The sequence below is a fragment of the Pelobates fuscus genome, chromosome 4, assembly GCF_036172605.1.
Source record: "Pelobates fuscus isolate aPelFus1 chromosome 4, aPelFus1.pri, whole genome shotgun sequence".
Lineage (NCBI taxonomy): Eukaryota > Metazoa > Chordata > Amphibia > Anura > Pelobatidae > Pelobates > Pelobates fuscus.
Window position 1 is genome coordinate 50,048,427 of NC_086320.1, and position 18,839 is coordinate 50,067,265.

The 18,839-nt window shown below is 40.6% G+C and overlaps 1 protein-coding gene across 11 annotated transcripts in view; it reads left to right on the forward strand.

The window, feature by feature from the left end:
• RIMS2 (regulating synaptic membrane exocytosis 2) overlaps positions 1-18,839 on the forward strand; it is a 627,382-nt gene that overhangs the window by 213,543 nt on the left and 395,000 nt on the right. The window lies entirely within an intron of this gene.

An 18,839-nucleotide genomic window follows, 5' to 3' on the forward strand; every position in this document is an offset into this window, starting at 1 on the left:
TTTTTTTGAGGGTCATTTCTCAGATGCTTAATAAAAAAATAAAAACAAATGCATGTGGAAAGGAGAATACAAGTAAAAAAAAATGTGTAAAAAATGAAAAATAGCTTTTTTGCAATGATCCTAAATAGAGGTGTTTGTAGAAATGTTTTTGCAATGACTTGCTTGTATGAAATAAAATATATGTTTTTTAGTCATTGAACACAGTATTAATGGACAATTTACGAAGGAAATAGCAACTTTTAGGCCAACATAGCTATTATAGCGAATGTATTTTCCAGTACAGTGGTTCCTGTAAGCTTAGCATGATTTCTGGTTTAGTGAATAAGCCCCTATAATTGCACGTGGATAGGGAAATGAAAGGATAAAATATAGGACATTGCGATGGATCCTTGAATGGCGTTGAAAAGAGAAGAGCATGATGCATCACGTCAGGTAGGTATTGAGAGCATGCACTTTTTAGTATATTCCGAGAGATTGATTATATGCATTGAAGGCTGTTTTTCCTCCCCCTGACAATCTCTATTAATAACAAGCAGTCAAGGATGTCATGCAGCAGGGCACACGGTTCCAGAATGCGTTGGTGTGGAGAGCGGTTGATTGTAGGATCTGCAATTACCCCAGCACATCCTGTATAGAGCCCTTCTTTGGGCTCTGACTGACATTTGACTGACTGACATTTGTTAATTATATATAAATGACTGACATTTGATATATATATTTATACCTATATTATATACCTATATTATTATACATATCAATTTTAAGGTATATATATACATATACCTTAAAATTGAATTTTCTGTATTTTAGATGCTGCATAAACCCTGACCAATGGGTATTATAATAATCATGTATATTATAATAATCGTAAACTTTGGCACAAATTTGTAATTTGGTATCTAGAAATATTTTCAGAATATTACTTAGGTCATTTTATCTCATACCATTTCAGTGTTATACGTTTGCATTTGCCTGCAAAATTGATAGAATAGCATTTTTTTATTTTTTTTTATAAAGAACTTGGGATCATAGATAGTGCCTTAGTAAATCACTGACTGTTTTTCAAATGAACCATTAGCCAAAACTAGAATGTGCGTAATAGATAAACTATCAAAACAATTCAATATTTTGTATCAAAGCCAAAAAGCAGCAACCTTTCAACTTTGTGCCTTTTTCGAATGTTTACTTTTTTTTTATTTGAATAAGTATTGAGCATTTTTCTGTTTTTATACGTTGTGTATATTTTCACAGTACGGGGAGTTTTACACCTTAAAATATATAACTTGTTTGACCTGCAGGTGATATTTTAAAAGCTTTAGGCTTAGTATATAGTGTCTTAATTTGAACATCAAACCGAGCTACCTGCGTTTAGACTATAATGCGTGCTTGACTGTTAGAGCAAGCGATATGTATCTCTCCCATTGAAATGTACTTTTAGAGCCAATCCCACCTGACATGGTATATCATTAAATCAGACTACTGGAACTGTGGTCTTTGGGTGATGAGCTTCTCTGCTTGATAGAAGACTAAAGAAGTTGGGCCATAGGTCTTTCTGCTGCCCTTTGTAAGTTACCTATTTTAGTAATTTTGAATGAAATCTAAACCCAGGTGTCAATGTAACTAGAATAGTTTATCTGAGTTCTAAAGACAGCATTGTGACTTGTGGATCATTAATTCTAAATGAAGTAAGACGTGTTACGTGTTATCTGGAGTATGAAGCATTTGTAAAGAGTGGACTCGATTTTGTTATAACACCTTGTCATTGTTATTTTTATTTTATATTTCTACTGTAAAAATATATCTCAGGTGATCCCTAAGATCATATTTGCTCATTTTGTTTTTATATCACTATAGAATGTATACTGAAGTGTAAGACAAACCCTTGGGTCACATAAATGGTGGAACAAATAAATCACTGGAACAGTATGCTCTTTGGTATGTTTTAGAATTTTGTCCACTATCTCGCAGTTGTGTTTTTGGATGAATGGGTTTCGCATCAGGAATCAAGTACGCTAGTTTGTGAACTGCGCATTTGCACAGCATCCGTGACAGATCTGGGTAGTTCACCATTTACTCATGGAGGATCTCTAACATTACTGTAGAGATCATTACTATTATACAACAGCCAGAACATCACCCCTTGGAGGTATTTTTTTGAGTCTCAACCGTAATCTATGCGACAAAATCCACATAGGTGTTTTTCTTTGTGTATGTTTGCGTCAAGCCTGTCTCCCTCTAGAACGTAGTCATTGCATATAATTTAGTTCTTCTATTTCTAAAATAAGAACATCATTCATTCCATACTTAAAGGTAGTCCACACTATTAACTTGGAAGGCCACCATACCTTGCTTGCCAAAAGGAGACCGTCCATTGATTTTTATGTCGCCTCCTCCTTGTAGATTTATTGCCCATAAGCCTTGCTGAGATCTGAAGGGGGCTGGCAAAGATAAACTTGCTGAGTGTGTCATGAACAGTCAGGTTTTGATCATCACCAAGTTCTCTAAGATATACTGAATGATCGCCCACAGAGGTTCGACACACCCAACATGCAACTTGGTATATGCCATTGACTTGGGTAGTTAAGCCAGCTCTACCACATCCCGAGTAATTAGTAAATGTTGAACTATGAATTGCAGGTTGATGGCATAAACTATTTTGAAAACAAATGTACAAGAAAATGACCATCTTGTGATGCAGAAGACAGTCATTATAAGTCTATCTCAAGAACTGCAGTGCATCCGTTCAATAGTACATATATCAGCGGAATACGAATATCATTAACCTCGGCAACAATTTCCGCCCTAGCCAATATAAACTGGAACGTCCTTATTTGAGTCCAACCCTGGTATATTACATCCTATGTCAAGTGGAAAATATGTTGGTTCACATACTTACCAACACAATTATGATTTAGTCCCAAACCAATGAATTACTAAAACACAAAGAAAGGTTCTGTTTATTTGTTGTTGTTTTTTTACTATTGCTAGTGTTATCAGTTCTTAGTGGGGCCCAAAATTCCAGATATTTATTAAGAATAACGTGTATTGCTGGTTATATTGCCAGTGCCAAAGCAAATTTATGACTTCCAAACCTACAGATTGCTATAGTAATCCAATTTTTATGTCCTGCCTGGCAGCCACGATTGGAATTCGTTTATGTTGTGCATGGTAGACTGCTCTTTCGCTGTCCTACGGCTTGGTATATCAAGGGAGAGCGCATCATTGTCAGAGACCTAAGGGAACCTATTTATTCTGTGGTCACAAGAAGACATGACTTGTGCTTATATTCTTTCATAATTCACTTATTGATTTTTTTTTTTTAGCTGTTTCTGGAGTTGTAAATGATTTAAAACCATCAATTTAGATTCTCTGAGTAGGGAATGTGTACACCATTTTTCAAACACATTAAAAAAAACACAAAAAAACAACAGCATAATACCATGGTATTTCTGCTTGTGGGTATGTTCCATTTTTTTTAGGCCACATGTTTATATTCTAGTATTCCGTGTGTGACAGATATCATCTGATGGACTCTCGCATGGGATAAAAATATAATGGATGTAAGACTTGTTTTTTTTTTTTTTTTCTTTTTTTGGTTAAAAGATGCCAGTGAGATACAGAGAAACAAAGTCGAAATCCTTATCTTATAAGACACATTGTAAAAGCACTGTATTATATTTCTTTTTTACGGCTTAAAAAATAAAAAACGTATAGAATGGTATCATCCCTTATAAATAAATTGCTGAGTATGTACAGCACTTCCTCCAATGGCATTTAGAAATACGACAGTCATTTTGCAAAGTGGTCCTTGGCCAATGTTTTGCTTGTGTTAAGATTCACCATGAAGATTCATGTTCTTAGTGATTGAAAATTTTAAACGTTTTAAGTCTTTTGCCCAGGTGCATCAAACCACAACATCGTACCTTCTAACTCATGACATAGGACTACATTAATATGCTGTGTAATGTAGTAAAAATAAGTAACGTAATAATATTAAACGAATATCACTTTATGGTGTACTTTACTAAATTCCCAATTATAATCTATTCAACTAACATTGAAAGAGCAAGTAGTAGAAAACTAAAATAAAAATGTTTGGAGATGAGAACAGATTGTCCCAAATAATTTGTACATCTTTAATCGTAAATGTAGGTAGAACATCTTCGCACCTCTCCTATTCGCACCTCTCCTATTCGCACCTCACCGCATTCCAGTATATTGATATTTTGTGTTTTGCTGCATTTAGTAAATCCACATTTTAAAGTTTGGACGTTGTTTTTGATTTACTAGGTGTCAGTTTTGTCAGTGACCGCTATGTACAAAGAGAACACTGACATTTTTCTTGAACAGTGACCTTATTTAAATGTTCTCTGTTCCAGTCCACTACCCTTAAACCTCAGTTCTATATTTTAAATGATGGCTTTGTACATTCCTAAACAATGTAATTGTAAGCACATCCAAGCAGGTTTCATCCTTTAACATCCGTTTGGCACAGGGGACATGCCAGAAATAGTTTTAAAAAGAACCAATGCAGCAATATACAAGGGCCTCCAAACCTACATGAAATATGTGTATTTATTTCAATGTGTTAACATGTAGGTAATGAACTCTAGTTTGTGAGACAGCACTTATTACGGTATGCAGTGTATTTTTTAACGTGGATCATGACAGGTTCAAAGTGATGTCAAAGTATTTTTCAAGTTTAAGGCAAAAATCGCCAAACTGGGAGCATAGCTGACTTGAAGATGTTTTACCAGTTTAGCTATTTTCCCCTAAATCTGAAATTCACTTTAAAGTTCAAACAAGTCTAATTTTAGTAAATAACCATGTATGTATTTAGCATGATCCACATTGCAGATGAAAGCCATCCTCTACTTATACCCACATAGCACCCACCTCCTATAAAATGAAAATCTAGAGATATTTCTCCCTCTGCCAGAAGGAAGATACTACTGTGGAAGTACGTAGAGAGCTAGAGAACAAGACAGGAGCATTGCTAGGTTGTAAAAATAACCAGGGGCTTCAGGCCAAAATTACATTTGTAGATCCTGCCACATTTTATATTAAGCCTGACAATGCCCCATTCAGGTTTTACCCAATACCCAGCCGCTAGCTCCACCATAAATATAAATAAATAATATATTAAAGTGCATACAATGTATACATTAAGCCAGTATTTTGGATCTGTGCTACCCTAGGCATGACGGAAGTCGAGCACGCCCTAATTTAAATTTGCCCCACCCCTTCTTGTTAAAGACTAACACACACTTTGGCTGACAGACACACACTCTCAGATACACTGACATATACACACACTCACTGATTTGACATAATCTGACAGACACACACAATCACTGGACAGACACTCACTGACATACACACACAAGGAGGCAGACACACACTCACTCACACATACCCACCCACTCAGAGACACACATACACATTCACTGACAGACACACAGACACAATCACTCAGACACAGGCTCCCTCAGAGACACACACTGACAGACATACACACACACACACACTGACAGACACACACTGACAGACACACAGGCTCCCTCACAGATACACACTGACACTCACTATCAGACACACACATTTAAAGACACATACAATCACTCAGACACACACTGACAGACATACATTCACTTACAGACACACACTGACAGACATACTTATTCACTGACAGACAGACAGACACACACACACAGACTCACTGACAGACACACACACACACACTGACAGACACACACACACTCATGCACACATTCACTGACAGACACTGACAGATATACACAGACAGACTCACTGACAGACACACACACTGACAGCCACACACACACACACACACAAACATTTCCCCCCAACACTCAATTATATATTTTTTAAATTTAAATCCACCCAGCCTCCCTACCTTTGGGAGAGCTGGGTGGATTTTTTTACCTGGGGTCCAGTGGGGTTGCTGGCCAGGAAGGCAGTTGTGCAGGCAGGCGGTCGGCCAGCTGAGGTCCAGGCGGGTGGCGAAAGAGCGCTGATTTGTGAGCTCTCCCTGCTCAGCTCCCTTACGCGCCACAGAGTGATTTCGGGAGCTGGAGTGACGTTGTATTCCGGCTCCCGGCATCACTCTCCGATGCATGAGGGAGCTGTGCAGGGAGAGCTCACAAATCAGCGTTCCCTTGCCTCCCACCTGGACCTCAACTAGCTTTGGGGGCAGCGTTTTTTGAACATACAGCACTGCATTAAGCAATGATGCACACTCTCTTACTGTCTCTCTCTCTCACAGACACACACTCACACACACACACACACACACACACAAACACACACGCAGATACACCTGTACAACAAAATGTTATTACATGCAAAGATACACACTGCTATGCATATACAGTCATACACTCACAAATTCACATAGTTACACACATATATGCATCTTTCACTCAGATACAAACAAACAGTTATACATAGTCACAGATACATACACTGTTACACATATACACACATTTAAACACAGATACATAAACTGTTACACATATACACACACTTATTCACACATATACACACTCACAAATACACACAAACAGTTACACTTATACACACACTAGTACAAATAAACACTCCCAGATATACACAAACTGTTATCCATATTCAAACACTATTACACATACATTTTTGAGCACTCACAGATGCACACAGATTGTTACACATGTACACTCTGTTACACACATACAAACTCACATATATACACAAACACACACACACAAATGCAACTAAATTTTTTTTTTTACAAAATTGTTTATTCCCCTTATCCACTGGTTACCTTCCCTGATGCATAGTTGCCTCTTTCCTTTCCAGTTAATTATGCCTCTAGTCCATTCCTCTTTCCTGTTAGCTGTGCCTTCAAACCCTTGCCTTTCTAGTCATTTCTCCCTCTGCTTTAACAGTTTACCCTGTCTCTCTTTATATCCCTTCTTTGTCAGTGTTCTCTCGTGTTCTCTTTTCTAATTTCCCCTGTTACCTTTTTTCGCTGTTCACTTTTCTCTTCATCTGTTCCCTTATCCACTGCAGGATCATACTTCCATGAGCTCTAAGTACAGCTCCTGAGCAGCTTGCATTGAGCATGTGACATCACACATGACTAGAGTGCAAGAGCAAGCCTCGGGAGCCTGTGTTGAGTATGAAGCGACCCACAGCTATTGATAGGGGTTAGAAAGATGAGGGCAGCATTTTGTGGTATATTGCCATTTATTACTGTTAGCCCCAAGCCCCCTTGTTCAAGGCCAAGGCTTTTCGGTGACCATTTAGTGTTCTAGCTTTGGTAGTTCCCCCTGCCGATGCACCTGGAACTAAATATTATCTACATAGAAGACCCACTATACTTTCTTCTTCATGTTCCTTTTTTATTTTAAAAAGTCATACTATTATAAATAAAAATGTTTAGTTTGCCATCTCTTCATTTTTTCTTGCTTGAGATTTCTAGATGTCATTGTTTTATGACGTTCAAGAATGTATCTCTTTCTTGATCAGCATCAGTACCAGCTTCTCAGTATATGTCAGTTTTGCCCGTTTATGTTCCTTAGTTAAGCTGGACAACATTTTTTTTATGATCTCCTACCATCCAGAAAATGTAGTACACTCCATAGCAGCTGGAATTCCAAACCCTGGTCATCATTGATCTATATGCTGCTTCACAGTTCCATATCTCACTTCAACTTGCCTGCGCCAATACGTAGATGGGTCTTCCATATTACACCGAAGAAGCAATAACTCAGTGAAAGAGCAGATAAGACTAGATGGCGTTGATTAATGATATGTTCTAGGACTGTATTTATGAAGGTTTGCTCATTTTTTTATTTTTTTTTTAAACTCCATGGGGGATTTACTTAGTGAACCTGTCAACTAAAACCAGCAGTACATTAATCAATAAAATATAAAGCATATAAAAAAACTGTCCATATGTGTATGGTAATTTTTTTTAAATAGTTCAGCAGTTTTTACGATATTTTAAGTAGTATATATCAAACCAACCTACTGGTCTTTTAATTCATGTTAGAACTGCAGGTGAAGATCTCGTTAATTAAAAGGTAGAGGTCAACAAGGGTTAAAAGGTCAGATGTATTTTGAGAATTTTCCGTGCAATTTTCAGTAAACTAAACATAACTAGTTTTGGAGGCATATGATGGCTTTTCGACACATGGCCATACCTGATTTGTGGGCCTTCTTTTACAAACATTTTGATCATGTCTGTGGTGGCTGGCTCACCCCAAGGCTGGATCCTTTAAAGATATGAAAATGTGTCTAACAGTCTGTATTTTGTGTGGGTGGCTTTTGTGACTGGAAACAGATGATACTGGATGGAGAAAATGTTGGCAAATCCAGGAGGGTATTTATATGGGTATAACCAGTATCTGTATGGACCTTTGCAATCCCTTTTCATCTAGAACAGGAGTTTCCAACCCAGCCTCAAGTACCCCCTACCAGTCCAGGATTTAGGAATTACCCTGTTGTGTCTAAAGTGTTTTTCTTTTTTTTTTCTTTTTTTTTTTAAACACCTTAGACACAACTGGGTAATCCCTAAATCCTGGAATGTTAGGGGGTACTTAAGGACTGGGTTGGAAACCACGTATCTAGAAGATAATGCAGCCTAGTGTATAATTTATTGGTATGGGAGCTTGTGATTCTCTTTGCTTCAGGCTCCCGTGTGACCTGATTGGTCCTTCCACATGGACAGACTAAGGCCTGATCCATCCTAACATAACAGTTGCTAGACAATACTGGGTGTGTTAAGCTAGATTCCATCCATAGTAGGTTTTATTTGGTAGAAATATAGTAATGCACCAAGATCCGAAGGACAGAACCAGCACCACTGCATGACTGCACCTTTCCAGTGGCAGCAGTAGGATTTAAAGGATTACACTCAATCCCAATAGGATACATAAGTAGTTACTCATTGACATGTAGGAGAAGACAAGTTAGATAGTGCTAAATATCATCTTCGCAGCACAAGAGAGTGTACGTTTGTGATATTAAACTTACAAACTGCAAAACCATTTTCAAAAAGGTTTATTTACAATATTAACTAGACTTGAGCATTCGGTTTCTTCCTGATTGTGATTCATACACATTTTCGGTGGCTCGTCCAAAATACCTATATGCCAGCTATACAGACAAAATACCTATATGCCAGCTATACAGACAAAATACCTATATGCCAGCTATACAGACAAATGATGAAAGAAACTAAACGTGATGTGGAATTCCTTCCGTGGAGACAAAAATAGATGATTGTGGGAAAATAATAATTGATGGTCAGGGGACAGCCACTAAATGTTGATTTTATGCTCAGACCAAGTGAGACTTGACCGGAAGAGGAAAACAAGAAGGAGCAGTAGAAAAACTATATTTATATATTAAATGAAATATAATTGATAGATATAGAAATATATAATGTGAATATAGATTTTATTTTTACTGCTCCTCCTCTTTTTCCCTTTACTGGTTACGTCTTCTCATTGAAGCACCAAATAGCACGAAAATCCTCCTGTCAGTGTACTGCAAAATATATGCACAATATTTAAATTTTGCAGCATACGGATTGGCCTTATTTCCATGCCATTTTGGTTTGTCTGAATAGTTTAACCTGTAACGACTGCATGGACAGAATTAGTCCGGACCGAAACGCCATATGCATGAAACCAGTCCAGAAATAATTTTATTTGGATACATCGATTTGGATGAACCAAAGTTTTCCAGCATGCACATGCATAATATTGACGAGGTCAACACTTAAAATTAACGTCAGCAACAGCACAGGTATGTCCACATTTGATACTCTATTGTTGTATTCAGATTACATTAGAAAATCCATCAGAGTTGATCAAGTCACACTTATTCGAAGAAGAATATCATATTAATTCTGTAAGAATTCATGCACTTTCAAGCACTTTTTACTAATATGGAGATCCTATACTTAAACCGTATCTTAAAGGGACATTTCACTACCCCCAAAAAAGATAAAAGAAGTACTAAAAAATCATCAGTTATTAGATTTACCTCCAATGAAAACATAGATGCATTTAATAATGCATTTTTCATTGACGATATCTAAAAACAGATCGTAATGGCTTCAAATTTCTTGTCTGCCAACCTTGCAAGCCCTCCCCTTCTTCCCCAGCCCAGAATGTCTGTGCTGTCCAATCACAGACTTCCCAATGCAGCTCAATGAGAAAGCTTTGCAAGGGAGGTGCTCTGAGCAATAGCTGCCTCTTCAGTTTAGCTCAACTGAGCTAACCAAACCAGGAAGTAACAGGACTCATTGTCTAATTGACAGTCAGGGGGGTGTAGCAAGGTTAATTTATAAAAAAAAAAAAAAATTACTAATTTCTATTGAAATCTGCACTTTTGCAAAATGAAAATAGAGGACACACTCTACACACATGACTAGATTCACCATGTTTTCAGGGACACATTTTACATCACATATATGTATTGATGGGTAGCACAAAGGGTAGCCCTGTAGTATGTATAGTGCATATTCTGCAGGATTCTTCATACACCTTTTTCTGAATTCTACATACTACATGGTTACCCTTTTCATATGCTGCCCATCACTATGTATATGTGATATGTGCCCCTGAAAACATGGTGGCTCTGGTCACCTTCTGACCCTCTGGTCTGGTGTGTGGAGTGTCAATGTAATCTTTTTTTTTCCATTATAGCATATTGTATTTATACATTATTCTATTTCTAGCCTTATGCACCCTAATATATTGCATTCTTTATTTTTTCTTTTATACCATTTGACAGAAAACACTCTCATGCTAGATTACGTAGGGGTGGTTTCACCGTTTAGGATATATATAGTGTGGAAAACCGTAATCGTACCTCGGTAGCATAGGGGAAAGGTATTCACTCTTCTCATATACTACACAATCGTTAAATTTTTTTATTTAAGCCATTTATCAAACTGTGTTCTTCCAATAATGCAGAGCCTCAGCTCCTCATACTGGTTCAATTTTATGTTCTATGTAAAATTGCAATTCTTGGCCAAAAGCAACATATAATGTTCTCGTGAAAATAATTTTGCTGTCCGAACATCATCGCGGTGAGAAGATCAAGAGTTACTTTAAAGGTAACAATAGCTTAAAAAGAAATTGTAGGTGACATACCATGTTGTTGCTTTTTTAGAGATTTAAGATAATATAAAAACCCGCTGTGGGCACAACAGGAGGTAGTGAGGTCATGAAATTAATTTTACACCCTGCCTTAGTCCCATGGAGTCTTAATCAATTCATGCCCTATTTACCTTAAAACATTCTTTTAATTGTTTGTGAAAGGCGTTTTAAGATGAACCAAGGTGCCATTGTACATGAATTTGCAACTATGCTGATTTTGTTTAACCCCTTAAGGACACATGACATGTGTGACATGTCATGATTCCCTTTTATTCCAGAAGTTTGGTCCTTAAGGGGTTAATTGAATTAACATCTTACTGTTTTGAGGATTGTTTTCTATGACAGAGCTTCAAAAGTCCATTGCCTAAAACGACTATTTAATTTTTATATATATTTTTTTATATTATTTAATCCCACTCTTGATGCCTGCAGATATGAGAAATGTGGTCCCTGTTTTCAAACAACACTGAGGGTCCTCACAGACAGTGGGGTACATGGGACAGATACCAGGGCTAACTTCCCACTCACAAATGCCTAGATGGAGTATGGACATTTTATACCATAGTATCATACAGTGGTGTATCCTGGTTTTGTGCTGCCCTAGGCAGGACAAAACTCAGGCGCCCCCCCGCCACCCCCACGCAACCCTTCCCCCCGCCCCACCTTCTAAATACATACACACTCATTCACTGACAGATACGCATACATTAGCTAACAGACACACACACACACACACAGTCAGACACACACACATAGACATACACACTAACAGACACACTCACACTCACTAACAGACACACTCACTCACTAACAGTCACACACACAGACACACACACTAACAGACACACACACACTAACAGACACATTCACACTCACTAACAGACACACACTCACTCACTAACACACACACACACTAACAGACACACTCACACTCACTAACAGACATACACACACTCACTCACTCATATTAACACCTTTTTTTTATTCCCCCCCCCCCCAGCCTCCTTACCTTTGGGAATGCTGGGGGGGGGTCTCTATCTCACTGGGGTCTAGTGGGGCTGCCGGTCGGTCGGGGGGTGTGGGCGGGTAGGCGGCTGGCGAGGGAGCACTTCCCCTGAGCACTCTGCTCAGCTCCCTCGCGTGCCGCAGAGTGAGGCCGGGAGCCAGAATATGACGTCATATTCTGGCTCCCAGCCTCACTCTGCGGGCGGTGCGCGAGGGAGCTGAGCAGACAGCTCAGAGGAAGTGCTCCCTCGCCAGCCGCCTACCCGCCCGCGCCCCCCCACCGCCCAGCAGCCCGCCGCAAGTCAGTTAGCAGCAAGGCATTTGGGGGCGGCTTTTTTTTGCCGCCCCCTGGAAAATGCCGCCGAAGGCAAATGCCTTGTTTGCCTCGCGGCTAAAACGCCCCTGGTATCATACCTCCCAAAAATGCTTGTGGGAGTGGAAAAAGCTACAGGCCAATGATGTGATTGCATCACTAAAGGGGTGGGCTCATCTAGAAAGGAGGAGTGTCTGCCTGAAGAATTGGCAGGTCAGTCAGGCATGCAAGCATTCCAGGCTGCCTGCGAATCACCCAGGCCAGCCCACCGAGGCTGTTCCAGTGCTCTCAGTGGTCCTAATGTCCTGTACCTACTGCTAGTGCATCTTATAGCACTCGCAATATGCTTGTTGGGAACAGTTCTCTGGTTTCCCTAAAAGCAGAGCACCAGGGAACTATGTCAGGACTGTGGGGCAGGACCCGAAAATCGAGACTGCCCTGCTAAAATAGGGGTGGTTGGGAGGTCTGTATAAATATCCATAATTTACTTATACAAACACAATATATTTTCGTGATGGTATTATTTTCAAATGGCTGACTATGCAGTTCAGTATTGGTGATATACTTTTGAGAAAAACAGCTTGTTTTCATGTATCTAATGTGTTCATCGGCTAATGATACTTAGACTGGATTATTTTAATTTTCCAATTTACAGACAGATTTGCAGAATCTTGATTAACTCTTTGTTTCTGCTGTTTAACAATTACCATTATCTAGACCTAATGATTTTTTTCCTGTATCGCTCAGATAAGCTGGGGTCTGGAATTGGGTGTAATCTATCTCAGTGCCTGTGGAGTATATTTTAATTGGTATTCATTGATTACAGCAAATCACTGCTGTTTTGTTTGTTTCCTCTGCACTTTAGAACAAACACAGTAACTTGTATCCCTTATCCCAGTGTTGTCCAGCTTATATAGAAGATGTATTAGGGGGAAGTAGAAATATAAAAGGTACTAATGTATAATCTTTCAAGGGAGAGCTTTGTTTGAGGTCTGGGTTGGAAATTCTAGAAACCTCGACACCAGGGATAGGCGAAGGCTCGCTGTTGTAGAACGACAGACCCCATGGCCCATGGTGCATTACCATAACCTTAAAGGGATACTATATGCATCAAAACAACTTTGGCTTAATAAGGTAAATAGATCATGCCTCTCCAGTCTCACTGCTCATTTATCTGCCATTTAGGAGGTAAGTCACGTTTGTTTCTGTTTGTGCAGCCATAGCCAAACCTCCCCTGGCTGTGACTCTCTCAGCCTGCTTGAAAACAAAATGGTTTCATTTTCAATCAGAGTTTAACTTACTTTAGAAGATTTTATTTCCTGCTCTGTAAATCGAACTTTAATCACACACGAGGCTCCTGCCAGCTCTAGCCGGCTATTAACAGTACAGGACATAGACATTCTAGATTAAACAGACTGTACAATAGAGGAACCTAAACCATCTAGGTTAGGTTTCAGGAAGTATTTACCTTGTTTTGTGATTCATGTTTTCTCTGACTTTATCGGAAAAAATAAACTTTCCTTGCGTTTTTAAGCTACTAGACTGTTTTTACTGTGTCCTACTCCAAAAAGATAACAAAAAAGATACATTATGTAAGTTTACACCTTGTTTTCATTACTGCTGATACGGTCTTGAGGTGAGAATGCAAAACGTAGAGGATAGACTCACAGACGACTGTCAATGCAACACAACCCACTGTTTGGTGAATAAGTCCTCATGTTCTAATTTACAGTAGGCCATCCAAATTAGACTGGATGCTCTGTGAACATTTGTCATTATGTTTTTTCATATATATGAACAATTATTCATTTGTAGCCATACCTGCATAATGTCAACATAACCACGTCCTAAAACTAACTAAATAATAAATGGTATTCATGACAACATTCATATCACTTTAATTTTTAATTTGTTTTTTAATATCATTAGAACTTTTTGACTTCTGATAGTGAAAACCAATAATGCATGGCATGTCTATAGGCAACAGTTTACGAAACTATGGATTGATATCTTCAACAAAACAAGTGAAGGATCAGGACATCTAGACCCAGCAGGGAGGTGGTCTAGGCCAGCAAATCAGGAGTTGAATTGTTGTTCCTCAATAGACAGAGAGCTACCTCTTGGATACCCTTGTTCTAAGATACGTGTATTAATGTTTGTTATTATTACTGTTAGTGTTTGTTATCTATAAATACTTTATCTATAAAACCAGATTGCATGTGACAGGCTAACCACAGGGTAGAGTGATAGAGTAGAGTGATAGGAACCTGTTGCATTGACTAAGACGCTTTGAAACCTCAAGACAGTGGTCTGCTATGAAAAGACAATTCCTTCTCTGGTACCATGAACAGGGTTAGAGGCGGCTGAGATAAGAGGCGGTATTCCCAGAAGAAAGTGGAACAGCCTGAATTATGACAGGACTTAGACTGCAGGTGCTGACTGGAGTGGAACTATTACTCTGAATGGTGGGGCTGGAGTCTGGAGAAGAAAAGAACGTACATGTGGAAGTATGTGACTGGTAGGGATGGTAGAAGGCTGAAAAGCTGGAGGACTTTGCTTGTTAAGAATATATAAACATAAATGTAAGAGACAAACACCCATCACACTGTAGTTGTGGCTCAGTTCCGTGTCCGATGTACAGGGCTGGACTGGGAAAAAAATTCTCCCCGTGCATTTTTTTTTTTTGAATTCTTTATTTTTGAAGTGCGCACAGTTTTAACAGTTGTTATAATGTACCCCAAAGGCAATCCTCTAGCACGTTAGACATAGTTTGAACATAGGGGTAGACATGAAATCTTGCACACAATTTTTAAGTAAGGACGTGATCAGTAATGATGTACATCACTTAGAGAGTGTAAGAGGCATAACATATAAAAACAACGCTTTTGTTTTCTACGTAACAGGTTAATATGCTGTATCTAATGCTAGGCAGGAACATTTAAAGTTGTTCTGATCCTAAATTAAACATACATGTTACACATTATATCTCTTAGTTGAAGACTTAGCTGGAAGCTAAAACTGAAACGTGTTAAACATTTAACTAAGTGTAGGCTTTCGCTGGTAACTGTAAGGTCTTAGGGTCACAGGCTTAGTTAAGATAGTTATACCGGTTAGTTTAGCGAGCAAATTATAAGCCAAACACTAGACCTTAAAAATAATAAAGTTAATCATGAAACATGTCGAGTCAGAGTTTAGGTCAGGTACTGTGGGAGTAGATGAGCTTCTAGTGCTTTGACAGGCAGATCAAATACAAAAGTATAAGTAGGACATTATAGAGCGATACAGTATGCTTATGAGTGCCCTGCAGGATGAAAGTAGATAAATACCAATATCAAATACTAAGCGATGCCGCAACAAAACAAATAATCAGTATACTAACTGCGGACTGGCAAGGCGTATACTGGAAAACTGCAGTATTGAGACAGAAATGGGGAGGGCATATCAACAGGGAGAAACAGAATTAGTGTAAACTGAGCTCAGCTGCAGTTATCATAGTCCTCGCCGCTGCAAATCCTCACCCGATGGCACTGACATGTTGGAACGGATAGTCCATTCTTTGGCCCGGTAAGATAACGCTGGTGCGCGCTGGCAGGCTGTCCGGGGCCGCCGCTGTGCGGATACAGGAAGTGGTGTTCCTCCAGCCCCAGGCTGGTGAGTATGCCGACATCACTATGCCACAAACCCGGTGACTACCAGAGTCCGAGTTTCCTCCTCCTGTGGGAGTGCTGGGGGGTCTGGCGTTTCGTTGCCGATTATATCGCTGTGACCTCAGCTGCTGTGGGGGATGTTTTCGGGCTTTAGCCCTGGTGGCCTTCAGCCTAGGCGGGCTACGTGGGGTAGGGGTACTTGGCTGTGCCGTTGCTGTGCCCGAGGACACCCTCCCTGCTCCCCGCTGCTTGTGCCCCAACTCACCGGCGCGTGTCTGGGTTTGTGGCTGAGTGGCTTGTGGCTGAGGGTGTATGGGTCTCCGTGGCTGGCTCACTTTGTTCGCCCTCGGGGGGTTTCGGGGCCCCCTCGGCTGGGCGCACATAGTGGTAATGGCGGGCCCAGCCGTGTGTGTGTCGCTTGGTGCTCGTTGCAGTCGATGGGGTTCCCTGCGGCGAGGCCTGTCCCCAGAAGGTGCGCCTCCCTGTTGCGCTTGCTTGTGCTGGGCTGCTTTTAGTTCAAGCTTTTGCCAAAATCCCTGGAGCAGGTCGTCCAGACGCTGCTCCAGTGTTTTCTGCCGCCATGCCGTCTCTATCTCACAGCCAGCCGCCGCCATCTTGAGTTTTGTGGCTTGTCCGTGTGTGCTGCGGCAGTGGGGAGAGACAGGTGAGTCAAGCTGCTTACTCGTGACCGGGATAACCCCCGCCGGTCTTGGGGGGGGGGAAGTATTCCGCTGCGGCCCCTGGCACTGTCGATGCCCCAGGGAGCGGCCGTCTCCCCGCGATTCAGTTCCTTGTAGGCCGCAAGCCTGGTTTGCCCGGTTGGCAATGCAGGGGTTCATGAGGGGCACCATTCGATTTGGTAGCCCCCCCTGAGTAGAGGTATTGTATCGGTTTGGTCGTGGGCTGTTGTTTTCCGGCGTTATACCCCATTTTCCTTCTCCAGACGTGGGAGCTCTGATCAGACACGTCTGGACTGCTTGCCTGCTTGGCTCCGCCCCCCCTCCCGTGCATTTTTTAATCACAGTGGCCCCCTGAGAAGGGGGCGGGCCAGATAGGGTGTGTTTTGTCATCACTAATGACAAGCACGCCCCCTCTCAAAGTGAGCCAGTTGGTTCAATGCGCAAAGCCCAGCTGAAGAGCCCTGTATTTGTTCTGCACAGTGCAAGCAAATTTAAATACATGCTCATTTTGCTTTTAACTTGTCTCTGGTATCTCTATAAATGGGATACCAGAGGACAAAAGGGCCAGGAAAGCATATGGTGCATGTGTTTGGAGCCTGCTTGTGGGATTGCGTGTGTGTACAGTGAGCTGATTGTGGTGTGGTATTGTGTAAATAGGTGGATTTCATTTGTGTTTGTGGTGTAATATGTGTGGCTAGGGGCCGTAGAGAGTGTGTGTATAGGGGGCATAGTGTGTATAGGGGATTTTGCGAGTCTGTGCATAAAGGCTGTAGGGTGTGTAAGGGTTGTAGAGAGTGTGTGTTTAGAGAATGTAGTATGTGTTTGCTTACAAGGAATGTAGTGTGTACATAGGGGATCCAGATTTTGTATGTCTGGAATGTAGTGTATGTAGGTGGTGCAGTGTGTGTGTGTGTAGGGGATCTAGTGTGTAAAGGACCCAGAGTGTGTATAGGAGATTGCGCGTGTGTGTAGAGGATTCAGAGTGTATATAGGGATCTAGTGTGTGTGCGTGTAAATTAGATGATCCATGTGGTGTCCCCTGCTGGCCTCGGCTCATGGCTATCGCAGCCCACCGGGCATTTGCCTGGTATGCCCGATGGCCAGTCCGGGCCTGCCTACACACCTGACAAACCTTGAAGTCCAAGAGCAATTTAATAATAGGGCTGCAAAAAACAGATTTAATTCTGAAATGATCTATTTTTTCCACCAAAAGTGGAGCCAGGCAAGATACAGAAAGTACAAATACAAAAAGAGAAGTCCTGCGCTTAAGCAGCAAGGACTACAACACACATCAGCCCCAATATATAGTAAAAACCAAAGAAAAGAAAATGTTACTTGCGCTTTCTCCTTAATCCCTATGTATATTTAGACAAATGGAGGTCATTTAGTTGCTCCAATGGCCATTGGAGGGATGCCCGCCTGCCAACGTCAAGGCAGACCCCCCTAAGCGGGTCCTAACACTGACCCTTCAGCCTGCTTCCTTGAGCTTCTGGCAAAGATATCTCTAATGAGACAGAAAGGGGTATTTTTTATATACACCCCTTTACTTATTAACCCTTAATAGGGAACACATGGGATGGGTAGCAGCATTGTAACCAGGCTGTGTGATACAAAGTAAATACAAATACAAAAAGAGAAGTCCTGCGCTTAAGCAGCAAGGACTACAACACACATCAGCCCCAATATATAGTAAAAACCAAAGAAAAGAAAATGTTACTTGCGCTTTCTCCTTAATCCCTATGTATATTTAGACAAATGGAGGTCATTTAATTGCTCCAATGGCCATTGGAGGGATGCCCGCCTGCCAACGTCAAGGCAGACCCCCCTAAGCGGGTCCTAACACTGACCCTTCAGCCTGCTTCCTTGAGCTTCTGGCAAAGATATCTCTAATGAGACAGAAAGGGGTATTTTTTATATACACCCCTATACTTATTAACCCTTAATAGGGAACACATGGGATGGGTAGCAGCATTGTAACCAGGCTGTGTGATACAAAGTAAATACAAATACAAAAAGA